Here is an 11596-nt window from a genome sequence, read left to right as displayed (position 1 = left end):
AAATTAAAAGACGCTTACTCCTTGGAAGGAAAGTTATGACCAACCTAGATAGCATATTCAAAAGCAGAGACATTACTTTGCCAACAAAGGTCCGTCTAGTCAAGGCTATGGTTTTTCCTAGTGGTCATGTATGGATGTGAGAGTTGGACTGTGAAGAAAGCTGAGAGCCGAAGAATTGATGCTTTTGAACTGTGGTGTTGGAGAAGGCTCTTGAGAGTCCCTTGGAATGCAAGGAGATCCAACCAGTCCATTCTGAAGGAGATCAGCCCTGGGATTTCTTTGGAAATATTTGAGTGTTTGCTCCTAATCTTTTGCCCCAAATAACACAAACCACTTAAAACACAGTCAGATTCCATTTCTCTTTATATCAGAAAAATGTATATACTGAATGAAGAGAAAATCAACCCATTAATTCAAAACCACAGCCAAATACCAGTCCCAAACAGATTTCTAGATGATTTTTTTTTTATTTTGGACTGAAATATTTCCTAAGTGGACTTCCCTGGTGGCTTAGATGATAAAGCATCTGCCTACAATGCGGGAGACCCAGGTTCGATCCCTGGGTTGGGAAGATCCTCTGGAGAAGGAAATGGCAACCCATTCCAGTACTCTTGCCTGGATAATCCCATGGACAGAGGAGGGTTGTAGGTTACAGTTCATGGGGTCGCAAAGAGTCGGACACGACTGAGCGACTTCACTTCACTTCACTGTTTCCTATGAATGTTTTCATCATTATCACTTTCCTTTCTTTCTATAACTATTGTTAATATAGCTTTATTTGTTTTAAATTTTTTAAACTTACCACAAGGAAATATTTTGACTAAAGCAGAAAAACATTATGAAACATTAAAGGACACCTCCCTTCCTTTGACCATTTGATATCAAGATGGATTAACTAATCAATAGAAATCTAAAAAACTAATCTCACAGGGAAAGGGGTATGCTTCTATTTCTCCAGATGGATCCAACGAACTCATATGACTTCCTCTTCAGAAGATTCAACCTAAGGGGGCCCCCAACATTCAAACTAGAGACAAAACAACAAAAACCCCAGGAAGAAGAAATTCCAATACAAACCATGGCAGCTTTAAAAATTTCCAAAAAACGCCGCACTTGACATCACTGACCTTATGATCTCCCTACTTGGGGACAGATAAAAACCCTTACTAATCAAGCTGAAAATGTGATTTCTCAACAGGGAATGCCTTGGAATCCTGAAAATATTTTTCTTCACTATGGTTGCTTTGCTTGCTTTTGCTTCCCCCATGCAGGCTGACTTGATTGATCACACTTAATGGGTTTATGCACCTAACTCCCTCTTTTTTATTGTAGGTTATAGAATGGACAGATATAGGACCAATCGTATCCACTAATAACTCAACACATATGCCCCCTCCTTGGAGCTTGGAGGGGCCCTTTCATCATGAGAAAGTAGGAAAACTAAGATTTCTCTAGGCTATGAAATCCTACCCTTATGCATGGGCTCAACAAAATTATATATTAGTGTGAATCAACAAACTTAGGCTTTCATCCTGCCTCCAAAAGAAGACTTTCGGACACTGCTTGGATTATTTACTGCTCTTTCTTTGTCCATGAACCATGTTTATACTACTGAAACTTTAGGGAAAGAACTAAGGAAAGAACAAAGAACACTATGCAAAGGGTTTGCTAATAAGAACTTTAAATATATTCCTATTCATTGGGACAAATGTCAGGCCAAATCAGGAAAATTAATGTTAATACTAATCATACAATTGACTATTAGGGGCCCAATGGTATGTGGTTATCTAACTGCTCAGATGATGTTAACAGCCTGTGTGTGATTATGTTACTCAAGTGGCATAGAAGGTTACTAATACTACAGTGGAGCATTACCATGACAGAGGACTTCTTGGGTGGCTTGACGGTGGAACGGACCCCCCTCGTCCTCGAATCGTCCTTGATAAACAGATTGGGCCTGAACAATGGGACATCTGGAAACTTGCTGCAAGCATTGAGGAACTTGGGACTTGGACTGGACATTTCACAGGGACCAGTCGTAGCCATGGCCATTATTTCTTTTGCTATGATCAATCATATTTTGTACAAGCCTGTGTTCCACTTCCTTTTGTTGTAGCTATAGGAAATTTACAATTCAATAAGACTTTACATTCTGTAACATGCATAAATTGTAAATTATACACTTGTCTTAACTCCTCTATTTACTTGAGAAATTTACTTGTAAATTATACACTTGTCTTAACTACTCTATTTACTTGAGAAATGACTCCCTTTGGATTCTTCGATCTCGACATAATCTGTGGTTACCAATAAATCTCCAGCGGCTCTGGGAAGAAGGTCCCATGGCTGGACTTGCTTCCCGGTTACTTACTAAGTTGCTCTGGTGATCTAAACGATTTATTGGATGGCTGAGTTTTGGCATTTTGGGATTAATAGCTATCTGCACCACTGCTGCTGTCACTGGTGTTGCTTTACAAACTTCAATTCAAACACATAATTTTATTCAAAATTGGACTAAAGATGCCCATACTATGTGGGCCACTCAGGCTCAGATAGATGAGGATATTCAAGAGAAAATACAGGAACTAAAAACAGCCATCAAATGGGTTGGAGATCAATTAACAGATGTACAAAAACAGGTAATGCTAAAATGTGATTGGAATTCTACTCAATTTTGTGTTACTCCTGTTCATTTCAATAATAGTGCCTAAACATGCATAATAATGCCTCTCTGAATGTACAATTATTACAAAAAGAAATATTTGAAACATTTTCTAATAATCTTCCCTCTTCCACTAATTTGAAAACTTTAGCTGAACAACTAGCTGATCAATTATCTGAGTTAGATCAACATGGATGGTTTCAAAGCATTACTCACAGCATTGGGTCTAAAACTGTAATTTTGGTGATTGTCTTAACAATTATATTTGTCACCTACCATTGCCTTCATGCAAAGATTGTTAAACTAAACAAACTCTAATGGTCAGAACTCTTTTTACGTATATTATAAATAAATAAGGGGGAATTGTCGGGGAGTGTTTAACAGGAGGATTCCTACGTGCTGTTTCTCACAAGTCCTTTGTTTCTTTCTAAGCAGAACAGTAGGCTGCTCCTAGGAACTGAGGTCATTGTGTTAGCCAGGCTTGAATCTCCTTTAGTAAACATTCTCTTTACGACAAACTCAATTAATCAAGACCCTTTTTACAAATATAAAAAGTAAGGGGAAATTGTCAGGGAACATTTAACAGGAGGATTCCTGCATGCTGTTTTCTATTTCTCAAGGATTCTCTGTTCCTTATCAGTTCCTATTCCAAGAATGACTAAAGCTACATGCAGTTCTCAGGACTGAAGTCATGGGATGAGATATACAGTGACTCTTTTCAGCGTCAGAGACCTTGTATGTATTAGACTATCCATATTGTGGCTATTGACAAAATTTCATCCTGTGTTATCATCTTACTAAAGATATATAAGCCTGCATTTCTGCTAATAAAGCACCTTTGCTCCATCAGAGCCTGTGTCTTTCTTTCTTTCTCTCTCTCTCCTCGGCTAATTCTCTGGAGCACAGAAACCTGTCTTGTTCACTCTCCTGCCAGGGCTTCTAAGACTCTCATGAGAAGGTGCCCCGTGCCTTCATTTCCCCCTTGAGAGGGTGCCTGGTGCCTTCTGAGAGACGCAAGTCCTGTGTCAAGGACTTTATTGGTTCTCTGCGTAAACCAGGGAGTATCAGCCTCTTTCTCTCTTTCACTTTCTTATCATCGCTTCCGGACCACCAGGTCCCGGTCCACTAAAGGACCCCAACATATATGAATACCTATGGGCTTCATGGTGGCTCAGTGGATAAAGAATCTGCCTGCAATGGAGGGGACACTGGTTCAATCCCCAGGTCAGGAAGATCCCCTGGTGGAGGGCATGGCAACCCACTCCAGTATTCTTGCCTAGAGAATTCCCATGGACAGAAGGAGCCTGGAGGGCTACAGTTGATAGGATTGCAAAGACATGACTGAAGTGACCAAGCATGCATGCCTGTATATCTATAGCTGATTCAATTTGCTGTAGAGCATAAATACAACATTGTAAAGCAACTATATTAAAAAAAAAATCCAGGGGTTGGATAATGGACTTTTGGTGTCTATAACTCAGGGACATGGTGCTCACCTGAGGGAAAGGACTCTATACAGGTGTCCAATCAAACAAGCCACCATGTTAGAAGGTAGCAATTGCATTCACAATGGGAGGGGGAATGAAATCTTGAAAAAGATCATAGCACTTGGCATCTGATGTGCTTTTCTTCTAGTTGAGATACACCTTGGTTTTACTTGGAGGAGGGAAGGGATATGTGTGCAGTAAAAGTGAGGTGAACAAAATTTGGAGTTCTAGCAACTACTAACAGTTTTTACAAAATGGTTTCAACCTTATTATTTTTCTTAAAGAGAAAATTATACTCCTCAAGTTTGGTCTTATTAGAGTCAAATTGTATGCTTTCAAATGTACATTTCTAGTTATAATAATTGTACATTTTTAGCAAACAAGGAGCTTGATGATTCATACTAATAGGGATGTGTTTGAAGATCTGAAAGATTGAATAATTGTTCTTGATAAAAATACAAATACCCTGTGAGTCTTGCTGTGACCCTCAGGAGCTGTGAGCGAATCAAGTAAGCACAGAGTTACCGAAGGCTCAGAGCAAAGCCCTCAGAGAATTTAAACTAAAAGTTGAAAATAAGGCTTAACCACCCAGGATTAAATGAAAGACAAATGGAAGCCAAAGCTCTCCACGCCTGCTGCTTAGAAACAGAAAACAAGCAGAACCTGGGTGATTTCCAGGTGAATCATAAAGACTGTGGTGTTAAAAGGAGCAGTGGGGTAGGGAGTAATGTAGAAGTCCTCTCTGCCTTTGACTCTAAGTTACTTTGACCTCTTTCCATATCTATTAAAACAGGAACATAGCATATGATCCAACAGTTGTACTCCTTGGTATTTACCCAAATGAGTTGAAAACTTAAGTCTATGCAAAAACTTATACACAGTGCTTCCCTGGTGGCTCAGTGGTAAAGAATCTGCCTGCCAATGCAGGAGACACAGTTTCAATCCTTGGTCCTGGAAAATCCCACAAGATGTGGGGCAACTAAGTCCATGTGCCACAACTATTGAGCCTGTGCTGCTCTAGAACCTGGGAGTTGCAACTGCTGAGCCCCCATGCCACAACTACTGAAGCCCGCCACCCTAGAGCCTGTGCTCCACACTAAGAAAAGCCACCATAATGAGAAGGCCATGCACCTCAACAAGAGAAAAACCTGCACAGCAGCGAAGACCCAGAACAGACAAAAACAAAAACAAACCCTCCCACCAAAACAAAAAAAACACTTATACGTAGATGTTGATAGCAGCTTTATTCATTGCCAAGTCTTGGAAGCAATCAAGATGTCCCTCAGTAGGTGAATAAATAAACAAACTGTGGTACACCCAACCAGTGGAATATTATTCACTGATAAAAAGAAATGTGCTATCTGGCCATGGAAAGACATGCTGCTGCTAAGTTGCTTCAGTCGTGTCCGACTCTGTGCAACCCATAGACAGCAGCCCACCAGGCTTTCCTGTCCCTGGGATTCTCCAGGCAAGAACAATGGAGTGGGTTGCCAGTTCCTTCTCCAATACATGAAAGTGAAAAGTGAAAGTGAAGTTGCTCAGTCGTGTCCGACTCTTAGCGACCCCATGGACTGCAGCCCAACAGGCTCCTCCATCCATGGGATTTTCGAGGCAAGAGTACTGGAGTGGGGTGCCATTGCCTTCTCCGATGGAAAGACATAGAGGACCCTTAAATGGATGTTAATAGGTGAAAGAAGCCAATATTAAAAGGCTGTATAGTATATGATTCAAACTATATGGCAATTTTCAAAAAGGCAGAATATAGAGACAGTAAAGAGATTGGTGGCTATCAGAGTTTGAAGGACAAGGATTGGTATTAATTAATAGGCAGAGCACAGGAATTTTAGGGTGGTGAAACTAATTGGAAAATCTGTTGGGCTGACTTCCAGGTTTGCATTTATAAGGTACATATTGAAATCTCTGAAAACTCAGCTACAGTGATAGAAGACCCATGTTACCTGAAACAAGCCATATCTGTAGTCTGTGTTTGATAGTCTTCCAATCAGGCTCTGATGTGGATGGAGAAGATCAATCTGACCAGCCCAGAAGTTCTGGTTTCCTGCATCAGAGCGCATTTCATCTGAGTGAATGCTTTGGGGAGGAGTTTCCCTGCCTCTTTTCTGTTTTTCCCTAGTCTCTTATTATTTTTCCAGCTTTTATACAGATTTTTCAGGCCATTAAGCAAGGTTCAACCTCTTCCTCTTCCAAATTCCAGCAGTACACTTTTATGTTGTCTCCAGCCATTTAAAAGGCAGAGCTAAGCTCTATGAAGATTCCTATGGGAATCCACTCTCATCAGTCAATGACAGTTTGAGACTTGGAGTTTGAGTATCTGTTTACACTGTGGTGTGGACTCCACCCAAAGTTCTAAGCTCAAAGGGCAGAAATCCCAGAATCCCAGAAATCATGGTACCTAAGACTTCATGGCTCTAAACATTTTATGTTATAGATAAGACAAAGAATTTGAAACTTACAGTTGTTAAAATAACACAGATAAGATTTGAAAATGGAAAGCAGTTTCCAAAAGTGATACAGGTTTCATTGGCATATTTTTTGTATTAATAGCTCAAAATTAAAACACAGTTGAGTCTCACAGGAAAATATCCATAGCCAACAGTTGTTTTCCAGGAAAATTAAACTTTGGGAATTAGAAAGCTTTGTAATGTATTTCCTGAAACTTTAGGAATCAGATGGAAAACCCTAAAGAAGTCTTGCAGAAGTTGCTAAGTGATTTGTGTTGGTTTATAGGACATGACCCTGGCTTCTCCAAGCTTGAGTCTGGGCGGAATGTTCGAGGAGTGGGTAACAGTCACGGGGCGTCAGAACTCCCATAAGCCTCAAGTCCTGGGAATCAGTGGCCACATGTGGTCAGTGGCTCCCATACTGGATAGTGTAGATAAAGAACGTTTTCATCATCATAGAGAGTTTTACTGGATGGTGCTGCTTTATAGGAGGGGTTGGCAAATGTTTCCAATAAAAGACCTGGCAGTATATGTATCTTAGGCTTTGCAGGTTGAGACCAAATCTAAGTGACTGTGTGTCTCTGTGGCAATGACTCAACTGCTCAGAAGCAGCCGCAGATGCTGTGTAAACAAGTGGGTGTGGCTGTGTTCCATTAAGACTCATTGCACAAATAGACTCTGGGCCTATTTGATAAGCCCTGGTTTATGGAGTTGGCTTCTGCAGTACTTGTGGCGTCAGCATAAACCATCCTGATCTGTCTAATGCTTCTGTCTCCAGTGAGTGGTCAACAAAATGTACCTTTGACATCATTCCAGCAATTTCACACAAACATTATCTACATGCACTAAAAACAAATGTAAAGAATTAGAGCTTAAAGTTTCTTTTGGGGAGGGGGGATTAAAAATACCCCCGCTTCAGCCCAGTTCTCTAATTTTATCAGTGTGTAAATTCTTCATCTCTGGTTCTTTCCTCAAGCCTTAACGTCATCTTCATGATGAACTAAGAGTCCAGTTGAACATGATGAGATCTTACAACTGGCACAAGGGATCATTAGTATAAATATCACCCATGATCCGATTTAGACTAATCTTATTTCTTTTGTCTGCTGTACTCTGTGCAGGGCTGCTAACAGACCTCCCAGAGTGCTGAACTGGAAGTCAGAGAGGGTAAACATTAACTAGCTTTGTGACCTTGGGCAAAAATGCACATGATCAAGTTTGTGGTTTCTGATTTTTACCTTCTAGCACTTAAAATCTCTGTCAGAGACCTTTCGCAATAATCTAGTTGTCCAAAGCCTCCCCCCGCATCTGTACTCTTTTTACTAGATGATGTCGCCCTCTTCTGGATGCCTTCTGTATCTGCACCGTGGTTTCTTTCCAGTGCACCCTTTGCCTTGTTGCCACTTGCTCAGGCTGAACTCCTTTGTATTCTCATGTCATGAGCTGCAGTATTTCATTCATGATTAATAAGACATAAGTGAAGAGACAGAATTTACATAGTCCCTTCACTTGTTATATTACTATAATAAAAAAGCTACACTGTAGTCTAGAATTACAGTTTACAGAAGCCCTTAGACAGCCTTCCAAAAATCTCCAACAAATACCATATACTGCTTTCAAATAAATAATTACACTGTGAGAAATTTTTTAAAAAAGGCATAAGCAGCACATATCAACTTCAGGGCGGAGGTTGCTCCTGGGGAGGGAGAGAGGTAAGTGGTATTCTGAAGAGGCATATGTGTTGTCTTTTCAGTCATGTCCAACTCTTTGCAACCCTATGCATGGTAGCCCACCAGGCTCCTCTGTCCATGGGATTTTCCCGGCAAGAATACAGGAGTGCATTGCCATGCCCGCTTTCAGGGAATCTTCCCGACCCAGGGATTAAACCCACATCTCCTGTGTCTCCTGCAGGTGAATTCTTCACTCGCTGAGCCACTGGGGACTGAAGAAGGGACTTTGTTAAATTTTATTTATTGAATAGAAAGATCTGAGGACAGAATTGGAGGACAGTATGACAAAATATTTAGTAGCAGCTGGGATTGGTGGAGGTAGACCTCACAGGATACTTTTATGTTTTCACACCACTTTTTTTTCATGTGTGTGTGTAAATCTCCTTGTCCTACCCCTGGATAGTATTTTGGGCAGATCCCAGAGTTTTTGCTGTCACTTTTAGGCATTAAAAGTTGAATACCAGAAGAGGGGCTCAAGAGGGAGGGGATGTATGTGTAGATACAGGTGATTCACTTTGTTGTACAGCAGAAACTAACACAACATTGTGAAACAACTATTGATCTGTTAGTCTCTCAGTTGTGTCCGAGTCTTTGTGACCCCATGGACTGTAGCCTGCCAGTCCCCTCTGTCCATGGAATTCTCCAGGCAAGAATACTGGAGTGGGTTGCCATTCCCTTCTTCAGGGGATCTTCCTGACCCAGGGATTGAACCCGGGTCTCCTACATTGCAGGCAGACTCTTTACAGTCAGACCAACCACTATACTCCAATAATAAAATTAAAAATTTTAATACCTTTAAAAGTTTTCAAAAAGCTCAATCTGATTTAAACAGAAGCTTGAACATGTCCTTCAAGCATCCCCCTGCCATGTCTGGTGCCTGGACCTACAGGCTCAGCATCTCTCTTGCTGTCTCCTGTTCCTTGAGCACCAGCACAGCTGCACACACACATGCGTGCACACACTCTTACACACACACATGCCCATACACATGCAAAGAAGAGGCGGGAAGGAGAGGTCAAGAGAGAAAAATTGGGTCCGACTCACTCAGTTGTGGTGTGTGTGCTGATACCCACTGGTTGAGCAGATGTATACGTGATGTGGGACACATCTGGGCTATTTGGAGTATCCTCCCCATCAGGGAACCTCCTGCCATGTGCTGTCCTCTGTTCGTCTTTCTGGTAGTTCTCCTGGCCCAGGGCCTTTCTGCTGGGGTCCCAGTGTCTTTCACGGGTCCCTTCTGGCCAGGGGAAACACACTGCCTGGTGTCAGCTGCTCTCAGCAAGGTCTCCTCCCCTCCCTTGGCCACTGGGTGGTCACTGGGGTAGCACATACTCTTGCCTTAACCTGCTGATGTGTCCCCTGGACTCCTGGGGCTCAGGCAAGCTCTCTGTGCAAGTTGGATCTGCCCACCCTTGGTGTGAATCCCGGGGAAGCTCAGTCCTCTGACATCTCTCTGGCCAGAGCTCTTCTCTGCCGATCTTAGGGAGCTTTAGCTCTTCCTTTCATAGCCTGGAGGTTGATGGACTTAAATGGCAGAATATATTTTGGGATGCCCTCAGTCAGTCCTGCATCAATGACCTTGTGCCTCTTTTTAGAAAAGGTGACACATAGTATTCTGTGTTCCCAGCTGAAGTCCAGAGCCCCATTTGAACACATCCGTTTACTCAGTCACTTCTTGGCCAGGTGCTTGCGCTCTTGCAAGCACCCAGATCCAAGCAGCAGATCCCTGTCTACAATCCTGTATCTATAATTTCCAGCTATAGGCACATGAGTTCCATGCTATTCAGGGCTACTGTCACACCATTCCACCTTTTATTGGATTGGCCTAAAAGTTCGTTCATATTTTTCTGCAAGATGTTATGGAAAAACCCAAATGGCGTTTTTGGCCAATCCAGTATCAGTCTGGGCCCTTTTGTCTTAACTTATTTATTTTTAACTGGAGAATGATTACTTCACAATATTGTGTTGGTTTCTGCCGTATATCATTGTGACTCAGCCACTGTTGTTGTTCAGTTGCTCAGTTGTGTCCAACTCTGTGATCCCATGGACTGCAGCACGCCAGGCTTCCCTGTCCTTCACCATCTCCCAAGTCTTGCTCAAACTCATGTCCATCGAGTTGGTGATGTCATCCAACCATCTCATCCTCTGTCATCTCCTTCTTTGCCTGCCTTCAATCTTTCCCAGTATAAGGGTCTTTTCTAATGAGTCAGGTCTTCACATTAGGTGGCCAGAGTACTGGAGCTTTGGCTTCAGCATCAGTCCTTCCAATGAATATTCAGGACTGATTTCCTTTAGGATGGACTGGTTGGATCTCCTTGTAGCCCAAGGGACTCTCAAGAGTCTTATCCAACACCACAATTCAAAAGTATCAATTCTTCAGCACTCAGCCTTTTTTATGGTCCAACTCTCACATCCATACATGACTACTGGAAAAACCATAGCTTTGACTGTATGGACCCTTGTCAGCAAAGTAATGTCTCTGCTTTTTAATACGCTGAATAGGTTTGTTGTAGCTTTTCTTCCAAGGAGCAAGCATCTTTTAATTTCATGGCTTAAGTCACCATTAGCAGTGATTTTGGAGCCCAAGAAAATAAAGTCTGTGACTGTTTCCATTGTTTCCCCATCTATTTTCCATGAAATTGTGGGGCTGGATGCCTTGATCTTCATTTTTTGAATGTTAAGTTTTAAGCCAGCTTTTTCACTCTCCTCTTTCACATTCATCAAGAGGCTCTTCTGTTCCTCTTTGCTTTCTGCCATAAGGGTGGTGTCATCTGCATATCTGAGGTTATTGATATTTCTTCCAGCAGTCTTGATTCCAGCTTGTGCTTCATCCAGCCTGGCATTTCGTGTGATGTACTCTGCATATAAGTTAAATAAGCAGGGTGACAATATACAGCCTTGACATACTTCTTTCTCAGTTTTGAACCAGTCCATTGTTCCATGTCTGGTTCTAACTGTTGCTTCTTGACCTGAATACAGGTTTCTCAAGAGGCAGGTAAGGTGGTTTGGTATTCCCAACTCTTGAAGAATTTTCCACAGTTTGTTGTAATCCACACAGTCAAAGGCTTTAGCATAGTCAGTGAAGCAGAAGTAGATGTTTTTCTCGAATTCTCTTTCTTTTTCTATGATCCAATGAATGTTGGCAATTTGATCTCTGGCTCCTCTGCCTTTTCTAAATCCAGCTTGAACATCTGGAAGTTCTCTGTTCGTGTACTGTTGAAGCCTAGTTTGGAGAATTTTGAGCATTACTTTGCT

The sequence above is a fragment of the Bison bison genome, unplaced genomic scaffold (genome assembly GCF_000754665.1).
Source record: "Bison bison bison isolate TAMUID 2011002044 unplaced genomic scaffold, Bison_UMD1.0 scf7180017864035, whole genome shotgun sequence".
Lineage (NCBI taxonomy): Eukaryota > Metazoa > Chordata > Mammalia > Artiodactyla > Bovidae > Bison > Bison bison.
This window is presented reverse-complemented; position numbering follows the sequence as displayed.